At 41.1% G+C, this 24,996-nt stretch overlaps 1 long non-coding RNA gene across 6 annotated transcripts in view; it reads left to right on the forward strand.

The window, feature by feature from the left end:
- The window catches only part of LOC138104199 (uncharacterized), a 59,819-nt gene extending 48,092 nt beyond the window's left edge, over positions 1-11,727 (forward strand). For 2 of the 6 annotated variants that reach the window (XR_011147986.1, XR_011147980.1), the window contains 4 exons: positions 7,114-7,319; positions 7,415-8,241; positions 11,212-11,341; positions 11,610-11,727. This is a non-coding gene — a long non-coding RNA (uncharacterized lncRNA). Of the gene's footprint in view, positions 1-3,962; positions 3,998-5,140; positions 6,097-7,113; positions 7,320-7,414; positions 8,242-11,211; positions 11,342-11,609 lie in introns of those variants that run through there. The other 4 variants (XR_011147981.1, XR_011147982.1, XR_011147984.1 and 1 more) reach the window with 4 other exon arrangements.
- The last annotated feature ends 13,269 nt before the right edge of the window (positions 11,728-24,996 follow it).

Genomic DNA, 24,996 nt, shown 5'->3' on the forward strand with positions numbered 1-24,996 from the left:
TATAGGCAGCATCTTTCTGCTTCTGTTGGTCTGTAATTTATACAGTATAACACCTATGGTCTTGTATTATTTATTTTGTATAGCATTTTAGGAGAACAGTTCACATGAAAGGAGCTATGAAAAATAAATTTGCATTGAATTATTGATAGTCTGTTTAGATGAGCTTGTTCTACAGTCGTCTCTCGTTGCGGTGGCTAAGTCCATTTTACACCCCCCAAGTTCCCCTAAAAGTGGTCTGTCCTTACAACACTGTGCTAGAAACTTCTCCCTTTGTCTAGATTTTGCTGGTCACTGGCTCTCTCCCCCCTCCCATCCCTTTTGCCATTGGCCCCTGTTATGTCACTGAACCTTGCCTCTGCCCCCTAGCCCTCAGACTGTTGGTTTTGGATGCTCTGCCCGCCTTTGGGAGTTTTTGGGATAAAACAGGCGCGGGCTTTCGGTTTTGTGTTCCTCTTGCCTCTGTTCCCTTTGGGGTGTGTTGCCATTAAACACCTCGGAACTGCATGCAGGAACCCCTCTCACCTCTCTGTCTCAGTTCGTGCCCAGACTGTGGGTGTGAGCGGCTGTTCCTGACTGCCTGTGAGGGTGAGATCGTGCGCACGCGTGGGGCTGGCAGAGCGCTGCCTAAGAGGTCCACGAGGGACCCAGCAGGGACAAACGCGGCATCGATCCACCGAAGTTCTTATACAATGGTCTCTTTTCTTACTTTTTCTTTTTTCTCTTTTTCTTTTCCTTCCCTTCATTTCCCACCCCAGAAATTGATTCTGAGTCTGGAGTGTGCACCTCCCACTAACTGAGCAGTGATAGCTTCACAGAGTTAAATGTGGGTGATAGGTAGGGTCTGAAAGCAATGCTGTCCAGGACACCTCAAAGAAAGAATGAAACTTTGAAACAGAGGTCACCAAAAGAAAATGGAAAAAAATTATTGATGTAATTCTCAGAGGCTTATGGCCTTGGCTAATCAAAGTGCATAGTCACACTCCTGGGGACAGAGAAAGAAAGCAGCAGGAGGCTCTGCCAGTAAGATCTGTTAACTTGCAGATACACCAGCATCACAGACCTAATAAGCACTGAGTAAATATGAGGAGTGCAAATCTCTTCTTTCTTCCTAAGGTCATGTTTGAGGAGCATGGTGGAGGTGCCAATGTCTCCAGAGTACAACAGCCACCTGGTAGATTTTACGTCCAGAGTATTAGCTAAAAACTGTGGAGTCACATTATTTGCCACAGCGGTGTCAGACCTTTAATAATTTGGCAAAGGGTTTTACAGAAAGGAAGGAGGTGTCAAGTTGGAGTGAAACTTTTGAATGAATCTTGTCATTCTGGTCAACTGAACAACCCACCTGGATAATTACAATGCAGCTGCAAAGACAGTCAGGCAGAGTAATTTATATATATATCTTAAATTTATTCTTTAATTTCCTTTTCAATTCTTTCTTCATTAATTGCATAAGTATGAATATAAGTCATCAGTTAAAGTAGATCTTCAAAGTTTTTCGTGAAATTATTACTTTAAGTCTCCATTTTCATTATGCCTTTCTATTTCTTCCTCATGGGCTTGCTTTTTTTTTTTTTCATTCTTTTCATTTTGCTTGCAATTACCTTCATGAAACTTATTTATATGTTTAATTCACTTTATGATTATAGGTACATTCTCACACACTGGTAAATATCTCTGGAGCAGGATGTGATTGGCATAGGTAAAGATAACTAGCTTTAACAGAAGAATCTGCAATTCTCTCCTTTTCCTGAGAAATGACAGTTTTACTCAAAGATTCACAATAAAAGAGAGGAAGGTTATCTTAGTCTTAAGTCAGGTCCTTGGCTGAGGCAAGTCTTTGTAACTTTGGGTTACTGGAAGTGAATTACAATGTCAAAAGCTCTGCTCCCTATTTCTTATGTACAGCCCTTCCTGCACTGTTAACATTGCAGAATATTTTATGGCTACTTCATGTTCTGCAGGTAAATGAGATGTTATGAGAAGCTCAGGGAAAATTAAAAAAGAATATTAAAAAAAATTAAAGAATTTCCTCATCAAGGTAACATTTCTAGGAAGGAGAGTGTAGAAGTAAAGTGTGAAAAGACTAAATTGCAGCCAGATACCATATCTGAGTAAAAAATGCTCTGAGATTTATTGTATTAATGTAAAGATGGTTGAGAGTTATCCCACTACGAAATTTGTGTCTGCAGCCGAGGGATGGAGAAAACAGCCCCATTAGCTGTACCTGGTGGCTGCAAAAGAGGCAGCAGGTAGGGACATAGAAGGGAAAGGAAGACTGATGTGAAGGAACTTAGGACTTTTAGGGCAAATACAAATTCAGCCGAAGTAAGTGAGAGACATACCAGTGTCTTGGCCAGTCCTGGATTCTGATGTGGCTGAGCTGCCCCATTTGTTACTGGTGACAGGTATCAGTCTACTCAGTGCTGGACTGCTGCTAAGGAGGAGCTAAACTGAATTTCAGTTTAGGAGAACTGCCTTCAATAAAATCAGGTGGGTTTTCTTTTCCCAGTGGGCTAATACATACAATTAATAAAAGAGAAGTCAGGTCAATGATCTGATATTTGCATTCAGTGTTGCATGGAATGAATCAAGAAATTTCCTTGCTTATATCTCCAGACAAAGCACAGCCTAATCAGCACTACATCTTCTAAATTTGCATTTGAGGACAAAGATGAAAGAATTATTTTAGCAGTCATGTAGCAGAAGTTGTGATGCAACAGATTAGAACTGGGGCTATACAGTGGCTTGTTACAGATGAACTGCTGTGAGGACAAATTATTAGATGACATTTAACCTATGCTGGCATTTTTGTTTGCCCTTCGAACATCACCTAATTAAATGTGGATTTATTCTGACAAGCCAGATGGTCCTCTGGTTACTGCAAGGAGTCATGACATGCCAGATCTATTCCTGGCTCTGCCACTTATCTGTCCTGCAACCTTTGCAAATCACTTAACCTCTTTACACCTCCAAATTCCATTTTTGATACCAGAAGAATAATGTGGTTTTTTACTGTGCAAAGGCTCTGCACAGTTCAGTGCATTATGATCACTAGCTGCTCCACTGTTAATGAGAGGAGAGCAGATTTAAGTTTGTGGAGCTACATGATCAGCTGGCATTAACTGCTCCACCTCCCGTGACTTAAATGGACTCTCGCTAATTCATGCTTTCTGAAGATTTGCCTTATTTTCTGTTCTCATCTAATTTGCAATCTGAATATTTCATTTTCTGTATTTTACCATTAAGGTCCCCTCCTCTTATATTGTTTTTAATAAGCTATTAATAAATTTATTCAAGGGTAATAAATCATTAGGAAGTCATACAAATCAGTGACTTGCTCTTATTGTTGCTAATAGATACCTCACAGTTCAGCCATGTGTGTTTCCAAGATGTTTTATGAAAAGTAGTTATTGCTATGTCAATTTAAATTTTGAAATTAGAAGTACTTTTAATCTCTTCTCAGAATTCAGGGGTTTTAGGAAATACTTCTATGCCTTTAAAACCTAAGAGGTTCTTTTTCCTTCAAACTGGGACATTTATCAAAACCAAGAAAACGTCAAAACCTACTCTTACGCTTTTCTCAGGCTTTCCAAGAAATACCAAAGTTAATCAGAAAATATGACTTGTTTTTCAGGAAGGAAATATGGACAAAAAGATGTAGTTGTCGCAAAATGCAAGTAGAGTATTTGATTAAAAAATTCTCTCTATTACTTTATACTTTGCTTTCCCTGAAAACTTGGGCTCAGGGATGCTCTTAAGTATCAGACTAAATATACAAAAAAGTCAGAAAGAACTGATAAAGTTGTGTCCTTTCTCACTCTTCTCATATTCACCTCCTACATTTCTAAAATTTTTACATACTTTAACATTTTGAAGTCCATTTACAGAAGATTTGTTTGATCCACAGAATCACTCAGCAATAAATGGGTCCTTCAAAGTATTTTGTGTTAATTTCTTTGCAGCCCTTCCAGTAAAGATCATAGACTGCAAAGCAGAGGTAACTACTTTTTTCCCATGTTTTGCTGATGTTGGAACTTTGATTTTTCAATTTTAAACATATTAATTTGAATATTTAATTGTTCGCTTCTATAATCTCAACTTTCAGCGCCATTGTGCCTACATTTGGAACCTGAGGTCTCTGAGGCATGTGATTAATTGCTAACAAATTTCTCTTAAACACTTTTTCTGTTGACTTATTTACTTGTTAGAAAATGAAGGTGATATGGATGTGTCCTTTGAATCCCAAATAGCAATAGCAAAGTTGACTCTGTTTCTGCAAATGCTTCTTGCCTTCCTGATGCCATGGATCCTTGCTTCAAGCTCTTCAATAACAGAGGCAATTTTTAAAAATAAATGTAAAGTGTGAGGAAAAACTTATTATGGCAACACTGACATGTCTGAGCTACCTGCAAGAACATGGCTCAGTCTATAATATATTGGATTGCAATTGGTTACTGGAACTTAAACTAGGATCAGTAAGTTGGCAGGATCAGTACCAGATGAGATATTTCTATCAGAAATCTCAGTGATTCATCAAGTAGACATATGGCTACATTTTCTTTAGGAGCCCAAGATATATAATGGAGTTTTAATAATATCCCCAGGAATCCAGTTTTAGCAGCTTGATTTAAAGCTCTTGGTAGGGAGTCTTTCCATGGGCACTACTGGCCTTTCAGTCAGTATGCTCATACCACCATAAAGCCTTCATTTACCCTGGATGTGCTACCAATGAGTCACCACAACATTTCTGGCACTGAGCCCAGGCAACAGCATTTCTCTCTAGAACCAAATTTGCCTCAGGATGATGGATGTGTAGATCTGGGGTTTTGACTCTGACTCCTACTTGAAATATTATTCCTTCTTAGCTCTCAACTGAGATGTAAAATTATTAAAAGATGGAAATCCTGTGGCATTCATTACCTATGCAATAGCACACGATTCCAAAAACACTGAGGTACTCTTCCTCGCATGCAACTTCTCTAACCTGACACTCACAAGGACTCTCCCCTCAATTCAGCAGTATTGGTGTGTTTCAGCCTTAAGCTTTTCCACAGCATTGTCCTGGCTTCACAAAAACATTTCTCACAGACTTGCCTGCTACTTCATTAAAATGACCATGTGTTTCTGTTCTCCCCAACAGTGGCAACAAATCCACTTTCCCAAGCTCTGACCCTTGAGAAAAAGATGTGCTTTAAGTGACCCCAGTTTCAACAAGTGCAAGATGGGAGGCTCTTTCTAGGGCTTTTAGCTTGGTTTTGCTGTTCTGTGCAGCTGTGTTGGAGAGGTTGTAGGCTGTATAAACAACATCCAAATTATTCAGACTATTTATTAGAAATAAAGAGTTCAGTCATGTTTGCTCATCTTGTCCTTGATGCATTTCATATGGTTGCTTGAGGCCTAGCTGTGTATCACTTAAATACTCATCCAAACAGAAAAACTGCGATCTTTCTGTGCAAAGAAAACCATTCACTCTCTCATTTCTGATATACTTCACATTATTTGCTGGTTGTAAAATGTTCACTAATTCAACTGGGGAGCAGAAGCCTTGTCATGTGATGTAACTATTCATCCCCCATGAGCAACAAACAATATTTAAATAAAGGTAACTATGTGTGGAGCTGCCATATGCTGAGGTTTACTGCTAGAAACTGTGTGATGAGAGCTGTGACTAGCAGACACTTGCTGTTTGTCTCCCAGATAGATCCAGGAGTTACATCTGTACAATGAAATTTGTGACCAGCTTTTCTCAGAGTATATAGCAGTGTAAAATAATATTTTCTATGCAATGTCTCTCTAGAAATCTCAAGTATGACTTAAAGGGAAAAACTCAAAATCCTAGCATGGTGCTATTTTTTTTCCTAAGGAATGTATTCAAGTGGCTTTCTGGGTAGGTTTATTGCTCTGAAAATGTGAGTCAAGTTCCATGAAAAGTTTGCAATGTTATTTTGAACAAAGGCTGAACACAGTGAAACTTGCCAAAAAGGTTGCATAAATTTTAAGTCTTCCTGGTATGAGCAACACTGTGGGATTAGAAATAAAAAGGCTGGGTTTATAAACATCCTATCTATATGTATGTGAAACAAAAGAATAAGAAGGTAAGTGAGCTCATCATGTGTTTGGAACAAAAACTGAAAAGTAAGCCTTTGCTGCAAAACTTCCAAAAAACTCAATTGTCTTTTCCATGAGTCTTGTTGAGAACATGACACTATATAAATCAATTATACTTTTGCAATTCACATTGACAGAGCCAGGATTTGGCCCTCTGACTACAAAGTCATGAAAAGTTATTACAAGTTTGTTGTGTTATTGCTGTATGGTAAATTTTCTGCTTACCTGCAAAACACACACACAAAAATAAAAGGGCAATGAAGGGAAAAAATCATATTCTTTTAAATTACTTTTTAGTAAAACATGTCCTTTTTTCTACCTCTTTTTCTCCGAAGAGAATATACCATTTCTTCTGATTCATTTTTGGGTATGTTTTGAAGTGGACAGGAATCATCTCTTTTGCAAATGACTTTCTGCACTGTGGAAGCTGTTCTCCTCTCCATATACAAAGTAATGATATGGTAGCAAGCACAAGAAGGAGTTTGTCCTCTGTTCCCTGGCACCAACACATGCAACTATCCCTACCTGATAACACTTGAAGATGATAGCAGAATACCTTTAGCAGTATATATATTTTCTTTTTTTTATTAAATCTTTAAACATCTGTTCTTCTTCTGAGTTTTAACCACTTTGAAGTCTGCATGATAGTTATTATATTCATGAGCCTTCATAAAGGTGTTTGGATTTGGCAAAAACCTTCTTGCAAATTGAAGTAGCCAGGATAAGTTATGAAGAAGTTTAAATGAAACCAAATGTATCTCAGGACTTTGTTTGAACCTATACAAAATATTGTCTATGGCAAGTATCCAGCATTTATTGCAATCTTCTCTTAGACCACAGGCCATGGTTCTCCTTTCACTTACATCAGCACTAAATGAGAATAATTACCTAGATATATAGCTGCCCTAGTGCAATTGGCAGAGAAATCAAGCTCCACGGATTTATGTTCGTTCCCTTATAATAAAATTGCTTGATCTTATTTTAATTCTGATTCTGTTTTCAAAGGTAGAAGAACATGAACCAACATGTTTTCTCAGACACACAGCTACAAGCTTCTTAAACTGATCTGTGCTTCAGCATAAGCTGCAGAGGTTTCACACTCGCAGCAGAAAATTCCCAACGAGATCTTGGGAACATTCAGTATCTGCCTCCAACAAATTAATCCCTCAGGAGATAAATATCCAACATCTCAGAAGAAATGAAAACCTTTTGTAAGTGAATGGTTTTATGTTCTATTACAGTCCTCATATGAGTTTACTCAACAGAGAGTTGCCAAGAGACCACTGACACTCTGCATTTTCTGCAGGTCCTTATGTATTTTCTGGAATACCCAGGAAACTGCTGTGAATTTATAGAACAGTTTGTTCTGGTGCATCCTAGTCACAGCTGTGTGTGTTCATGTCGTGAGTAATTAGGCAGGCAAAAGAGGTGTGTATAACATCTTTACTCATTTTAACCAACAGCCTCTTTTCAAATTCCCTCCTGTTGTTTCCTCAAGAGGTGGCATGGAAATTTCTGCTAGCACATCTAATTAAGTAAAGCAGAGATTAGTTAAGACCCCTCTAGCTCCATGAAATTAAAACACATTCCTCCTAGGGAAGAGATCATGATAATTTTTTCTACACCTGGTCATGATTGCAATTCCTGAGTCCTAGAAACCGCCTGAAAGCCTCTGGCCTGTGTGTGCAAAGGCAAAGAGTGCTGGACAGGTGTGAGATGTATGGTGAGGGTCAGTCACTCCAATGATGGCTCTTGATACAATCTTCTCAAGTACTGCCAAAAGTGTTAACATCACAGGTCTCAGGTGTATCTTAACTGGAGCCATCAGTTCCCAAACTGAGTATTGTACCTGCTCCATGACCTACAGCTGCTCAGGGGGTGTAGGCAGTGGCATCCTTCCCTTGGCAGATTTGTAGCCACTCACCCTTGCTGGTGGCAGGTCATGCACCCAGGAGATGCAGATGGGAACTGCAGTCCTCCAGAACCTGTAAGCTGATTAAAGGACCAGGGCTGGTCTCTGGACCTCAGAAATCACTGCTCATGATTCAGTACTTTTAAAGCACCTGCTAAAACAGAGGAAGAAGGCAGAGGATCAAGCTGCTCTGTTTAATGGCACGCTTTCAGCTTTAGCAGGTGGGGAGAAATGAAAGCAAAGAGGATACCTGAGATGTGGAAACCACTTTCTCCTTCCATAACCCAATGCTTGATGCTGGTATTTGGCTCAGAGGCTATAACCTTTGTTTTTTAGCTAGAAGCAAGAAAAAGGTTAGTGTTTATTAGATACAATTAAGCACTCTTAGTCTAGACACTCTACAATGAGTGTTCTATAGAATATTATTTTTTCCTTTTTTTTTTTTTTTACTTATTTCTGTGCAGTCAATGAGAGATAAGCAATAGGTAATCTAAAGCAATCCAAATCCATCACTATCCCAATGAGTCAGGTCATTCTACTCGATAGAGATAGGCTTCCTCTGGGTTTTCTGAGCTGACTAATAGCATCAGTAGGGAGGACATTGTGGCAGCAGTGTTGTTAGGAATAAATTTTAATCTCTCTCCTTCACTCACCCAAGTGGTTACAGTAACTGGAGTGTAAAGCAGTAGGTTTTTAGCATATTTGAATATAACACAAAATAAATCAGGAAGGATCTAGCACACCTAGAGGCAGTTACAGACAAGGGAGGGCAGCTGGTTTATATGAGTCAGAGTGTGTGTGAACTACAGCTGCAACTACAGTCCAGTAATTGCATCTTCACTGCTTCTTTTTTTCACCTTAAGGAGGTTCAAACTGTCTCCACTCTTTTCCCGTGGACATTTTTTTATTTCTTATGGAATTAGCAAGGGAACTTCAGACAAGGTCCAGCCTCAGAAATGTCTGCTGAAAAGTCAGGAGCACTTCAAAACTAGAAAAACTGTAGAAAACCTTAGGCCATAAAATTCATTTATTATTGCAACTAAAAAGAACCTATCCTTTCTCATACAGACAACTAAACATAAGTATGTATGTTCATATATAGAGATCCCACAAGGATTTCATCCAAGGATCTCTTAATGCATACATTTTCCTCTCCAAAGCCATTATTTAAAAAGCCTGAAATTATTTATCTGAATTTTATTACAGGTATAAACAAAAATTGACTCTGTCTAAAAATCTTATTTTTAATTTCTACTGAGTTGTAGGCATATTAAATCTTAAAGTCTGAACTCTCTTTGAAAAACAAATGTGATACTTTTTATATTCAGACATATGCTGAAATAGGAACAATAAACACTGCCTTTTCCATAAATCAGTTCCACCATGACAAAAAGCCATTTTCTGAGGGTAGCAAATCATTGAATTATTTCTCAGCTACTATTCTCACTGATAATCTATTGAGTAATGTAAATTTGAAATATATAAATGAAAAAATTATTATATGATACATTGATCTACCAGTGCTGATCTTAAAACCATTTAAAACACCATACACATATTTTTGCAACTTCCACTGCATTTTCTGAACAAATAGTAATAAAAGAAAATATACTTTTGCTAAAAGAGCTGAATCCCAAAGGTACCCTGTGCTCTTCAAAAAAAGAAGTATTCTGTGCATTGTTATTGTACATTGTCTACCCTGAGACACTGAGATCTACTCCTGCCAGACTAAAAAAGACCTGTTATAGTCCTTAGTCTAAAAATATTGTTTCTCTATCTTTTTGTTGCGTGTCAGACTGCATCAACTCTCTCCCACAAGATATGTTTTGCTACCATATCCCTACATCCATGCTGCAGAGGAGCTTTCTCAAACCCCAAACTCTGCAGAGAACACCTGAAATTTTGCTTGACTCTAACCTCAAGGCACAGGAAACTCATCTTTTATGTCTCTGTTTTCCAGTGGTTTGTCTACAACCCCCTGGAAGTACTTTGGCTATTTCTAGGGAAGGCAGGAAATATAGCTAACAAAAATAAATCTGTACTCACTAGTCTTGTATTTGCAGCTCCATTAGGATTTTTTTTCAGGGTATATAAAACACAAAAGTTTGAAAACTTTTGATCTAGGCTCTTACAGGATAGACATTAGGCACTGTCAGTATATGGAAAAAAGACAAGTAACAAGGAAACTGGGGAAAAAACGATGCAAATGAAATTTACTGAAAGTGCAGATGTTGATGGGGTAAAATTATTATTATTACTATTTTTGTTATTATTGTTGCTCTTGCTGTTGTTATTAATAACCTGAAAAGAAAACCATAACACTTGAGCAGAAAAGTATCAGTGCAGGGAAATGTTCCATATGCCTGTGTATAAATAGATCTGGAAGAGAAAATAACAATAGCTCTGCTGCTGCTCTCTCAGAGCTGGGCTGATCCTAACAAAAACAATGGGTAATTGTTTCTTGCTGCTTTCACTGGAGATGAGAGAGAGCCAGTGTAATGGGACTGCCTATTAACGAGGATGCAACTCAGTGAGGTAAACAGTAATTATGCAACAGGAAGAAAAGACTGGGTAGGTTTGAAATGTCCTCAAATTGGTTGTTGCAAAGCAGTGGCAAGTTCTGCCTCTGCCCCCTAAATGCTTGCAGGGAAGAACAGACTGCTTAATCACTGCAAGTGTTTGTTGCCCTGTACTGTGGGTTAATCCCAGAATAATCATTTACTGTGAGTCATGTCTGTAGGAGTCATATACAGCCACAGAATCACAGAAAGGCTTGGGTTGGAAGGGAGCTGGAGTTCCCCTGCCATGGGCAGGGACACCTTCCACTAGACCAAGTTGCTCAAAGCCCCATCCAACCTGGCCTTGAACATTTACAGAGATGAAGCATCTGCAGCTTCTCTGGGAAACCTGTGCCAGAGTCTCACAATGCCCACAGTCTATTTCTTTCTGATATCTAATCTAAACCTACCTCTTTCACTTTGAAGCCATCACTCCCTGTCCTATCACTTTGTGACCTTACAAAATGTCCCTCTCCAGCTTTCCTGCAGGGCCCCTTCAGGCACTGAAGGTGCTCTAATGACTGCCTGGAGACTTCTCCAGGTTGAATAATCCCAACTCTCTCAGCCTGTCAGCATAGCAGAGGTGCTCCAGCCTTCTGACCATCTTCATGGCTCTCCTCTGGATTCCAACAGGTACACATCCTTCTGATGTTGGGGTCATCCCCCATCCTTGCTCACCACACAGAAGAGGAGCTGTTCTGTCATGTCAGAACCAAACTAACTCAAAAGATGCCAATTAGCTGATCACTGTAAAACAAAGAAGGTAACTGCACTTCACATTTAGTTTGGGCAGTGGGTATTTTCTTTTAGAAACTAATTACATCAAAATAGAAACTGTTCTTTAGCTTTTTGTTGCATTTTTTCCTTCTTTTTTGTGTGTGTTTGGGGCATTAATTTCCTATATCCTAGCAGTCATGAATAAAGATATATATTTCATTTTGTGGGTAGTGAGTCTGACTACACCATTCAAGGGAATATGCAATGGGCAGTATTTGTATGATTTAGTGAAGATAAATATTTTTCTTCCACAGTGGTGATGTGGCAGATCATACTTCATTACAAAAGTCACATCTGGGAACACCATCTTGATTTATAGTCTGTGGCAGAATTGGAGTGCCAGTTCTGAGATATACTTTCTTACATGTCAAATTCTGAAGTACTAATACATCTAATTCTTTTTTATATATCTGTCTGAGGATAGATAATGATAAGAATTATTAAAGCTCTTCAGTTCTTCAACCCTTATTTTCAGTCTTCGTACTTTTAATTACCAAAGTCTACCATTTAGATCTAATGGAAATGTTGTAGGAAGAATATATTTTTTCTATTTTATTGAAGCTTTTTTTTTTGAATTTTATTTGTTGGTGGTTTTAAGGCAGATTCTTTTGGCAACAGAAATCTCCCTGGTTATGGAGAAAAACCTTTCCCCTGCCCTCCTCCTCTAAGGCTGACTTCATAGAACAAGTTGATGTTCTGACAGTTCTCTCAGAATAAAAAACTTTTTTCAGTGTTCTCCTCTTCAGAGGGAAGAACAACAAGAACTAGTGAAACACTGATGGGTGTCACAAGATGAAATTGGCCTTCTCCAGCCTGTTATAATTTCCACAGTCAGCACACACACAGCTTCCTTAGTCCTGTGTGAGTTCATCTACCTGAGACTCCCTGTGTGGGCATTATACCATGAGCTGCCACACACAGGGCATCTTCAAGTGGCATCCGTAGTATTTACATTAAAAAATTTTCTCAAAGGAAAAGATAACCTATAGTCCACATTATTATTTTAATCAGAAATCCTGGACAAGCACCATGTCTAATAATAACTTAGTTTTGCTAGATTTTAAATATTAAGAAGGAAGCTCTATTTGAAAACAAAGGAAAAAAATGGGAATTTGTGAATGCAGCAAATTTCCTCTCATTGTCCATTCTACTGAAAAGGAAAAAAAATCTATTCATATGTCCTACCCAAAGTCTGCCCAACCTGAACCCAGGGGTCTCACGTGCATTAGCAGACATTTAGAGCTTAGGATTTTTGCACCACATCACACAAACAAAACAAAACAAACAAACAAACAAACAATCAAACAAACAAAAAAAAAAGAAAACCAACCAACCAACCCAAAAGCCAAAACCTAACAATATAAGCAAGTGGTGCAAAAAAATCCAGTTGTTCACCACCAGCCAACAGATGCTCAGTCTGCCCCCAAACAATGTCAGTCCTGGCAAACGTCCTCTGCCTCTGTATTTATTACTGAGCACAGTACCACATCATATGGAATATTCCTTTGATCACTTGGAGTCAACTGTCCAGGCTATGTCCTCTCCCAAATTCTTGCCCACCCTCAGCTCCCTCACTGGCAGGGCAGAATAAAAAGTAGAAAAGGCCTGGAGGCTGTGTCAGCACTGCTCAGCAATAGCTGAAACATCTGTGTGTTATCAACGCTGCTGCCATCACAAATCCAGAGCACTATACTAGCTACTATAAAGAAAACCAACTTTATCCCAGACAAAGCCAATACAACTGGCTACCAATATTATTATGTGGGCAGAAACTGGTCAGTGAGAAGTCCCAAATCTCTTTGCCCATCGACACACACAGAGGATGAAACTTAGTCTAGTGGTATATAAAGAGCCAGAAAGATTGAGCACAGAGGGTCATTCTTTGCCTGGACTCTTATTAATCAATTGCTGCTCTTGCCTCCTGACTGAACTACCTTTTATGAATCCAAAGTCAAACCTCTACAGGAAGACTCAAGGGCCTAGGTCCAAGCTCTGGAGTCTGCAAGTTAATGTTTTACAAACTAGTTCATTTTGCAGGGCTAGATCCAGTTGCTTCTCCTTCAGAGACCCAGAGGATGGCTTGGGATGATGAAAGAGAATTTTTTCTCCTTCTGTTTCCCTGTATATTATTATTGCCTGGAATTGAAAATATTTTGGTCCTTGTTCTCCAGAGTGCTTTTTTTGGGCTCAGCTCAGGTAACAACTTGTACAAAAAACCCGGGGTTGATACAAGGAAGTCTGGTACTGCCATTTTCTTTCTATAAAATCAAGCTCGGTTCAGATCAGAGGTGGAAATCTCTGACAGAAAGAACCACTAGATAACAATATGAATTCTGTAAAATGTGCTGAAAAAAAGAAATAAACAAAATCCCAAATGACCATAGCTAATAGATAAAAAAATGACATTTCCTGATGCATTTTTCTTTCGTTTTAAAGAATATAAACAACGTGATCTATTTCTGGTTACTGGTACAGTGAATAGATCCTAAATCAATGAAACAGCTGTACAGATATGTAATATTGATTGTGAACATGAATCTAATGTTATTTATGAGTATTTAGGCATGTAAATTTTAACTTTGTTGAATCAGAGACATGAGTAGGAGGAACGAATAACCCACCCATTACATGAAAGATACATGCCTCTCTGCTCCTCTTTTACTAATTTGTGCTGTAGCATCTTTGCCACATACACCTTTCCACATGTGAAAGACTTCAATTAGTAATGCCTCACAACACACCTTTGAGGGGGATAATCACTGTAGTGAATTCTCAGGTTAGAAAAGGCAGCCAAGACAGATTGTAGCCTATATTTTTACTAATTTCTTCAGGTTTTAAACAACTAACCTGACAAAGCAAAGCCCTGGTTCTTAGTGACAGCTGCTCTGCTCAACAGCCACACACAGTGGATATTCAGCAGTTCTGGCTGAACAGCCTTGTGTTTGGAGCACAAGTGCTGTATAACCTGTACTTGAAAGAACTGTTTGGAAAACTGGCACTTAATTGAGTATTAAAGTAATAATTCTGACTCCTGAGCTTATTCTTTACTCCCTGAGGTCCAGGTGAGAATATCATATCCATGTTCAGGTCCTTTAAGCCAACACTTTTGTGCTGAACACTGAGCACTCAGGCATTCTCATGAACTATTTTCATGAACTACCAGAATAATAATTCTGATGACCCCATTTTCCAACAGATACCAATATCTAGGTTTATCTTGCATATGGAAATAGGCAAGAAAAAGTCTTTCTAATGGTTTACAGAAGTGACCTTTTTTACTTGGCCCAGCTTATGTGCAAAAATTCAGTTTTAATGTTAGCTATAATCTTTCAAAATATGCTACAAAGTTTGGCAGTTCAGGTAGTCAGGTATATCTTTTGTTGAAGAGAAAAATCAGGAACAGAATATTAACAGTCTCAGTAGCTTATTAAATGTGCACCAGAGAGTGACTTCTAAAGGTTCTAAAAAACACTGACATGCTAACATTCCAAGTGGCTCATAATTGAATGCAATTAGCTTTACTCACCGTGCTTGTCATGAATGTCAAAAAGGGTCTATCTATTTACTCAGGAAGAAAAAACATACTTTATTCTTCTTAGAAGGCCTATAGAAAGTTTCACTGCATCATCTGTTGTCTCTACAAGTGATGCAAGAAGGAACTTATCTTAATAAATGCTATTCAGTTGTTGAAACGTGTGGTACAGTGAGGAAGAGTAAAAATTAAAATAATTTGGCATTTCTGGTAGAAAAGATGGTTTGATGAAAATAATGTTTGGTTAAATAGTGCTTGACCTAGCAGAAGTCCATGCTGATAACTTGGAATGTGAAAAAACATATGAAAGGAAGGGGATTTTCAGCTATTTCTCATTCTAAGGATTCACAAGGGAATCAGACAGCAGTGGATTCAAATCTCTGTTCCTGTGTAAGATTGCCACATGCTGTGATCTACAGTCTTGCTGAATCACCAAACAGCATTAAAAGTGTGGCTGCAAGACACATTCTAAAAGTGCTCCAAAACTAATTGAGTTTGCTGGCTAAGCTTGACCCCACATGATTCATTGCTCTTAATAATCACTGCAGCAATGTAGAACTTCATCTGAGAGCTTTCTCCTTCTAATTTAAAAGCTTATTAGAAAGGCTGCTTATACTTGATTTAATGACAGCTTGAGCTACAAAACTACTGCTATGTCTCCCCTCAAGAGAGTCTGTTCCTTCCAAAGTAAAGCAATTCAACCAAGAACATAATGCACAGGAATGTGAAAACAGGTAATTTTAAGATGTACAATATGGAAATACTGACAGAGGGTCTATAAATGTTATGTTTGTTGAGTCAAACTGAATCAGAAAATTTTGTTACACTTTTTATTAATATTGCCTCAATTAAATATATGCTGTTGACAAGAAATAGCCTAAAATAATAGAAAGAGGAAAAGAATGGCTTCTTATTGTCATGTTTCATAGGCACATTTCACCCTTTCTAGCTGGGATAAGTTTTCAGCAAAATACACAAGTAAATTCTCCAGGATGCTTAGGAATATAATGAAGTTCTTTCTGTGTGGATAATGAAGAGATAAAAAACATGGTAGGATTTGTAACTTTTATGGAAAGATAATATGGCTACAGTTCAAAGCTGCAGAAGAAAAAAAAATGTTTAAAAGTAAAAAATTGATTTATGGGATATGTGACAGTAACTGTTACTAATCTTACCTTGATTTTCAAGCTGAAGGTTGAGAAGCTGTAGGTACACAGCTGAACTGAGTTGGTATGACTTCAGTGCAACTGCTAGAAGTAGAAAGGAGGGGAAGTCTAAGCAACTCCATTTGGTGGAGTTTTATTCTCTTTCAAAGTATAAGCAGGTAAGATAGGAATGGTGTAATAAAGGAAGAGTGGGAATTTAGAACTTGACCATTAGTAATAAATGAGTCTGCAAATTGTTTCTGACAAAGGGACTGCAATAGAAGTTCAGAAGAGTGCAGTGAATTGAGAATGGGTTTTGTGCTGGACTGGAACCAATAGAAAAAGTGAAGAAAATTGAATGCATTTAACAAATTTGGTGGTTAATGAAGCTCATTGTTGAAAAATACAAAGCAGAAGACGCTGAAGAAGAAAAAAACTATATGCTGTTGTATTTTGCTCAAGTTTTTCAGTTAAACACACCAGTGACACAAGTATAAATCAAAACAGATTAGCAAAGATGTTCAGAGTTTAGCTAAGTAAATAAGGCAGAAGGATGTTAAGCAACAAGGTTTATGCTGATTTATGAAATAATATTAGGCAATCATATTAGAACATTATACGACATTATATAGACCATCTATCTAAGTGGTGTGGTTTCATCCAGAATAGTATCTGCAATAAAATGAACTTGTCTCGAGAAAGATGCTGTAAAAGGGAACCAGAAAGGGGGAAAATAATTGCCATGAAGAAAGAAAAAACAGAGACACTTGGCTGAACAGGGGGTGAAGAAAAAACACTGGAATCCTTACCCTTACAGAGTAGGGAGACAAGAAAAAATATAGAAAAAGTAAAGATACAATGAATAATTCCAACCTGGGAATTTGCTTTTGCAAGATGGGAAATCATTGTTTTTGCCACTTCAGACCAAAAACCAAAACACTGTGGGGCCATCAGTTGACATAATAGGTATCAACTTCAAAACTCATATAAGAAAATACTTTTTTTCACAGACTGTGAAGTGTAGAACATGTATTTATACTGTAGTTCTCAAAGCCAAGGATGACCTTAGGCCTGAAAAGAACTGGGTTTTTCTAGGCATACCAGCAATACTATAAGTTACAGTATTTAATGCTAAGACAAACAGGAGAAGAGACAACAAAAAACATGCAGGAGAATTTATGCAACTGTAACTCTCTGTGATTAGGAGGAGCCTTCTAGGAGGAAGCAGATTATCTCATGTCTAAGGGATAAACTGCTTGGCTCTTTCTACAGAAATACCTGAATCTGGCCATTGCTGGAGACAGGCTGCTAAATTTGCCAATCTACAGATTGGAAATTCTTTCCTCATGTAGTGAGCCTGAGACAAAGACAAAAAACTTCAAGAGAAATTTAAGCTGTGAAGTAGAAGAAGTGAAAAATATAGAAAAAAAAAAGAACATGAAACTCAGGTTAAAGAGTGAGGTAAACAAATGAGAGAAGTGTTTTAAAGGCCGTATCTACAGAGAACACTGGGGTGTAATGGTTCAGGTGCTGAAAACAGAGCCAGCACAACTAGGTGGAGCTTCATCTGAGCCTGTAAGCCCTGATCCATAGAAGAGATACTTGGAAATATTGTGCCTAATTGCAGAAACACCTCTGGCACCTCAGGATTCCTGGCACTGTGTGGTGCAAATTCACTGTGTGGTGAGTGTGTAACTGCTGTCACTAGCAGTGGGAGAAAGGAGAAGGCTAAAATAGTGTCATATTATTCCTGAGCATGATGAGTGATGTCTTCCCCTGAACACAGGACAAATAGAGCTCCTCTCTCTCTGATTCCAATCAGCAACTCACTGGACACTAAGGAGAAGGTGCTATCCAGCATTGTTCATGGAATGTTGTTGTTAATGCTTGTTTTAAATGAAATGGCTGTTGGTTTCGCTATTATTGCTTGAATTCTCATTCCAGCTGAGTGTATGTGTGACCAACATGAAGTTAAGCCATTTAATCAGGCAATGTTCTTCTGCAAGCTTCACTGCTCCAGTAAGTGACAAAAGGCACAAAATACAGCGTTTTCAGGAGGAGAAAACAGGTATCTCATAGAAACAATGCTCACAGGGAACATAGAAGTTATAGTTTTCAATACCCTCTCCCCAAAGAAACTGAATTAGTTTTCCTCTTTGTATTTTTTATTTTTTTAGGATGGATCTGAGCTGCTTGCTGAAGTAGCTTACTAAAAAAGTTTTCAGGATCTGTGATTTTAAGAATTCTTTTTCTGGATTTATGTGCTTCAGATGGGCTTCAGATAACCATTCATTCCTTGTGTGTGCTTGGGTGAGCAGTACCAGTATTAGATTTTATACAAGCCCTGTGGCAGAATCAAAAGTTCAAAGGGGAAGTATCTCCAGAGTTACACTGCAGGAGAACTTCATATGTGGGCTTGAGCACTTAAAGAGCAGACAGAACCCTTGACTTCATGCCCAGTGAAGATGAACTATTGAGCCTGTTTGTAAAGTAATATTTGGGGGGAAATATTTCCCCCTGAACTGTGGCCCTCTTTAAATCTCTTCATCAAACAAACAGTCCTCAGTGCATCTTTGGAGTCACTGGAGTGCACATAAATCTGCCAACAGTCTGCCTGCTCTAAGAAAAAATTGTGATTGAAATACCTCTTGGTCTTTTCCCAGCTAATTAAAATTAAAAGAAGTGCATAGCCTGCCTGACACCTGCTTTCCCGTGTCCACACACCATCCTGGGTGTACAACATGAGTCAAGTGGGCACGTTTCCAGTGACTGAGGCTCTCTGCAGAAAGTTCATTTTTTGCAATAACACAACTATTTACTTAAGCCCGTACTGAAAGGAGCTATTCCTAGTGCGTAGCTTCAAGTTACTCTGTTCTTCTGTGTGTTTGAACCTCTTCTCTTGAAATATTCAGAAAGCATCTGAACGCAGTCCTGAGTAACATGCTTGAGAGGACACTGGGAGGTTGGACTAGATGTTCTCTGGTGGTTCCTTCCAACCATCCCCATTCTGGGATTCTGGGATTCTTTGACACTCTCAAAGGCACAATGAACTCTTCCTCATTTCTACAACTGACTCCAGCTCACGGGTGCGTGCAAGGCACAGAAACACCCTCCTCCAGCTTCCTGCAGGGAGTCATCTTCCAAGTAATGTGGGATTGAAAACTAGAGGTGTGACCTCAAGGAACACCTCGCCAGACGTGCAGCTGTGTTTGCCTGAACAGCTGTGAGCACAAATACGAGCAAGGGGTGTATGTGCAAAGGGATATGTGTCTGTGTGTGTGTGTGTGCACAGACACACGGGCACAGGGACACACGGACACGGGGAAACAGGGACACTGCGGAGGCTGGCAGGTCGCTCTCCAGGGTGCTGCAGGCGGAGGCTCCCAACTCCTCCGGCGGCTCCGTCCATTTCAAGGTTTTCCCATTTTCTCCCAATTAGAGACACTTCAGGTCAAGGTGGGTCTGTTTTTCTATGGCCAACGTCAAATAAAGCTTTTATAAGGCAGATAACCCACTCCACACACCTGTACACAATTTAGAGGGAATTTTATTTAACTTTTTGCCTTTTAACAGCTTCGTGCCACAGCTATAAAATATACCATGTTATAAACAAAACCATATCCCTGCTTGTCCTTTCCTTAATTTTTTTTTAACTCCTATATCACATAAATTGAGGTGACATACTTCTTTCTTGTTTTCCTTTTCCTGAAACACACTCTTCTGTCTGTACTCTGAAGTATGTCTGACAACCTTGAATATTTGCTATAGCGTGATTATCAGTCACTGTCTTCCCAAATCTGGACACTGATTCTCAGCAGATATGTTTTGCAGATTGTTCTGCAATTCTTTTCAGATCTTCCCACCTGGGATGCTGCCACATTTTCAAGAAATAAGTATTTCTACACAAAAACAAAACCAAAACCCCTAAAAACAAACAAACAAACCAAAACCAAAACAAAAAACAAACAAACAAACAAACAAAAATGCAGTGAAGATATGCAGTTGGTAGGGGTTTATTGCTAGGATGATAACTGCACGCATGCTTATATTAAAAAGTGCTCCATCAGTTTTGCTGTGCCTAGCAGAATGCTCTCCACGTACTGTGCTTATCCTTTATAAAACAGTAGATTTGATTTTCCAGTTCGCCACCTAGCTGCTCCACAAGAGAGAGGATCAGCTTGGCTCTTAGAATTAGACCCTGAGCCCCATCTAAGCCTGCTGGGAATTTCCACTGCATCCATTTCCATCTGATTTGAATAATTCCCAGTATGTTGGGCTTTGAGATTCAAAGGGGACACAAAAATAATATCATCATTCAGGGGAAAGGGGAAAGAAAAGCTTGATGATTTTGTATTAACAAGGCAGTTTAATGTAGCTGGTGGGGGAAAGCAACACCCCTCCTCACCAGCTGTTCTGAAGGACTTTAAGGCTTGAACTGAGAAGAAGAAACCAAGACGTTCTTAGTTCCCTGGCACTAGTGAGATCCAAGCTACCACGTGTCAATGTCTCACTGCCTACCCTGGCAGATCTAACTGTGGTTTATAGCACTCCTAGAAATGCACTGTCCTGGACATAGCTGAGGGATTACACGTCATTTTCTGTTAAAGGTTTGACCATCAGTTTATTTAACTCATTTAATTTCCTCATATATGTGTCTATTAGGAATTTATTTGTGTGGACTCTGGCTTGCCTTTGTCTTAGTTTGGATTTGTTCCTTTCTTTCTTCTTGCTCTCCGTGTTGCACACTGTCAGGGTAATTTGCAGTTCCATCATCCCACTCTCACCAGCATTTTCCCATCAGCTCTCAGACACCTGCCTCCCTATGCACTAAACTCAGCTATCCATTGCGAGGCTGGGGGTAAATCAATGTGGAATTTTAATGGCCTTTCACTACTTGCACTAAGAACCTGTTTGCCTGGTGTTTTCGTCCACAGAGAAATTAGGGCTTTGTCCTGCTCTCCTCAGTCCTATTTGCCTAAAACTGCTGGCAAAACCCCACAGGGAAGAGGTGTTCTCAATAAACATGGCTCTTAGACCCACTTCCTTCCCCTGGGAGGTGACACATCCACCTCCAGCAGGCACCAGGGAGAGGACCACACCTCCGAAGGGAAGTGAAGCATTTTGGTTAGCAGAGCTGGCTGTTCCCTGGGCTTGCTCTCTCAGGCCCCCAAGAAAGCTGTCTGCTGGCTGGGAAGCCAGTCACCCAAGCCATGAAGAACATATTGGGAGGGATCTGAGGAAGCAGATCCCCATCCACTGGGCATCTGCACATCTAAAAGTGCGCTCTCCCTGCTTCCCTCCTCCTAGGAAACTTAGCAAGTGGGAAACAGCAAGTGACTGGAGCTGGACTACTCTCCTGGTCCGTCGTTATCCATCTGGGGACAGAAAGAGGCTAACGGGAGGGAAGCTGTCATGTGGCCTGGCTCTAGGTGGATGTGGGAGTGAGAGGGAAGTCACAGTCTGACCTTTTCTCATACCCCCTCTAACACGAACCCTGTGGCAATGGGATGAACAGGCGTGGAGAGAGGCTGAGAAGGGGGAAATAGGAGCTGTGGGAGCACGGGGACCACCTGCCCAGGCCCTTGGTAGCCTCCCTCACTCTTGAGGGAACCTTGAGTTTCTGCAGATATCTCTGTGACCCCCAGGTGCAGATGAGAGCTGAATCGGAGAGGGAGCTCACCCCGATGAATATCATAGAAAAGCTCCCTTTGGAAGTGGTTCCCGGGGACACCCCTCCTCCCTCTCCACCCAAGCTATAAATCCCTGGGGACAGGGAATTCATCTTGCTGGAGCAAACCCCAGGGAGTCAGCTCCATACCGGGGGAAGGAGCCATTTGGGAGATGTGTAGCCAAAACCAGGGAGAGCCCCCAGCAAAGTCTCATTAGAGATCACTCGGCATCTCTGGACACAGACGCGGTTTCTTTTGGAAATAGCCTCGCTGAAAGTTGCCGTCCTTGCCTGCGCTCCCCGGGAGCGACTCCCGGTCCCTCTGCGGGAGGGGAAGTTCAGCATGAGCAAATACCCGCTTCCTCACGAGCTTTCCCTTTTTTTCTTCCAGGGAAGGGCTGAGTGCTTTGTTCTATGGTTCTACTAAGAATTTAACTCTTCAGCGGTTTAGCGCCCTGTAAATGACTCGGCTCCCTCACCCTCCCTCTTCTTGCATGAGCCGGGGACGAGGGGATTTGGGGCGGCGGGAGGTGGGGGGGGCTGTGTTTTAAACGTCTTACGCACAGAAGCGGCAATTTTTCCCTCAGGAGGTGTGTCTAGCACCCAGATCTACAAAGAGGAGAGCCGGCAATGACGGCTGCTCCGTCAAACTTAAGAGCTGCCGATTACGGCGGAGTCACCGGGTGCCATCAAGATGTATCTGCTGAGATTGATTAAGAGCCGGGCTCGGCGGGCTCGGGAGGGCAGCGCTGCTGACACGAGTGGGGGTGCGGGGAACCTCCGCTCTCCCCGGGCGGGCTGCAGACAAGGCACGGAGGAGGTGAGGGTCACACGCCAGGGGGTTTCAGGCCCGGGCTTTTATTTCCACGGGAGGTCATGGTGGGGGGGATGCTTGCGAGGAAGGGAGATGCTCCCCGCTTGGCCGAGGTTGGCACGGCGGAGGATGTCCCTCCAGCGGTCCGTGACGACCACACGGCGCTGAGCAGCGTGGCACTGGGGAGCCCCCTGCAGCTGGGTAGAGCCAGCTCGGAGCTACCTCCTGCCTTCACTCCAGCCGTGCTGCTGGAAGCGATCCCCGGCCCCAGACCTCTGTCCTTCTTCTGCAATGGAGGGAAGGAGGCTGGGGAGTCCCCAGGACTGTCGTGTACTGCCGGGGTCATCCCAGGGCAGGGACGCCACCCACTCCCTGCTCCCCCCGCTGTGGGAAGGGCTGACTCGTGCTCGCAGTGACTGAACTCTAATTAAATCTCCAGAAATCAACGTGCACAATCAAACACTCGCTGGGAGGGAAAAAATAACAATAATGATAATAATAAGGGGAAGAAGAAGCAGGCGTTGTCACTTTTGAGGCTGCTGATCATCCTGATTAGTGAATGTTAAAGCGTGTTAAGTGCCAAGGTCTGAGAGACAACCCGTGGGAGGTGCAGGGGGCGGCCGGGGCTGAGGCTCTGTCTGGCAAAGGAAGGGGCACCCAGACTGTGGAGGCGGCTGTCCCCTGTCCTGGCACGTGAGGTGGAGCAGCCCCACGAGGCTGCAGTGTGCTCATGGCCATCATTCCAACCTCCCAATACGAAATATCATCTGAGTTGCCTGCATAGCTGTCTTCTAACTCTGAAGTCCAGGTAAAATTTTCTGTGAAGGCTGAGAAACCAAGGGGCAGAAGTCAGGTCCCAGCTGCCTTGATGTTCCCGAAGAGCTACAAGTAATCCAGCCCTTAAATCACGTGAAAGTGCTTTCAGGTAGAGAAACACAGCTTTGTCTAACACTGAAGTACAAGTACCTCCAAAATTCAGAGCTTCCCATCTCCAAATTAGCTGGTAGTAAGGAACATAAAAGATCATCTAGTTCCAACCCCACTGCCACGGGCAGGGACATATTCCACTAGACCACGTTGCTCAAACCCCCATCCCACCTGGCCTTGAACCCTTCCAGGCAACAGTCCTACCCTGAAGGCACATCACCCCGTTTGGGGTAAATCCACCCCTAAGGCTTCCAGGAGCTTCCAGGAGCAACAGCTACGTGTGTGTGAGTCAGCTACGTGTGTGTGTAGACAGCTCCAGCTCTCTTCCTGGAGCAATCTCAGACCAAGAAATACTTTCTCCAAAGCAAAGGGGGTTTTGGAGTTGAGACGAAGGGAGTGGTTGGGCTGTGGCTCCTTCGGCCCTTCAAGACAAGAGATGGGGCAGGGGATGCAGTAGCCAAAAGCCAGGATTGCTTTCACAAAGTCCCCTTCTCTTTTCTGCACTTGCCGCTTCCCCCCTACTATTCTTTGGACATTAGAGGAGATGGGTTCCGCTCTCCTGCTTCCCACTCCGACAGCCCCTATCCCAAGGGAAAAAGCAACCTTCACACCACAAATCAGTTCTGGTCCAGGAGAGAGGTGAATAGAAACAAAGAAAACATAAAGATTTTTATATCTAGATTACATCCGTAGAACTGGCAAGTTTCCTTAAGCAAAACAAATACTTCTTAGCCTAGTGACTATTAGTTAAACAGGAATGTTTTACACCCTGTGAGAACTAACTCTTATTCTCAAAATACACCTGTTTTCCCTAATTTGTCATTGTGCTAAGGAAGCCTCTTTCCAAGAAAATTTCAGAACAATAATCAGTTTAAAAACCTGAACTGGATTTAGTGTAAGAACATTTTTCCACAATGTGTGGAGCCTCCGATGACTGCAATAATCTAAAAGCAAGATCTCTTTCTCTCTTTCTCCTCCCATACATTTCTTTAGACTTATAGCTATCACAGAATTGAAGAAAAAAAAAAAAAAAAAAAAAAAAAAAAAGAACTAGAAATAAAGAGAAGAGTATTGCAGGGAAAGATGGGGAAGAGGTAATTGAAAAAAAAAAAAAGTGATTCTGATGTGCAAATTGTAGATAAAGACTTCTGATGAGAAAGAGGGGAGTGCCTGATGAGGAAGAGGGGAGAGTGTGTTGAGAGATAACAAGAACCAGTAATTTCTATTCAGCAAAACCACCAAATCAGAAAGCAGTGCGATCTTATTGGAGGAGAGCCTTCAACAGCAACTAATCCTGTCATATTGAAAGAAACTGTAAATGTTCTCTGCAGAAATTGCCTTCCCATTGCAGCTAATCGAGCCCACTTCGCGCTCACACACATCACACACCCCCGCACACCCCTCCGGGCGGTCAGCGAGCGGACCCAGAGCCGCAGCACCCAGCAAGGACATTCACCCGAGATGCTCACCTAGGCACCCTGCTTCCTTCGCTCGCCACCAGCCCAGCGAAGGCGGCAGCTTACCCTCATTTCCCCAACGAGCTCTGGGGGAAGTA

This window comes from Aphelocoma coerulescens, chromosome 1A (genome assembly GCF_041296385.1).
Source record: "Aphelocoma coerulescens isolate FSJ_1873_10779 chromosome 1A, UR_Acoe_1.0, whole genome shotgun sequence".
NCBI lineage: Eukaryota > Metazoa > Chordata > Aves > Passeriformes > Corvidae > Aphelocoma > Aphelocoma coerulescens.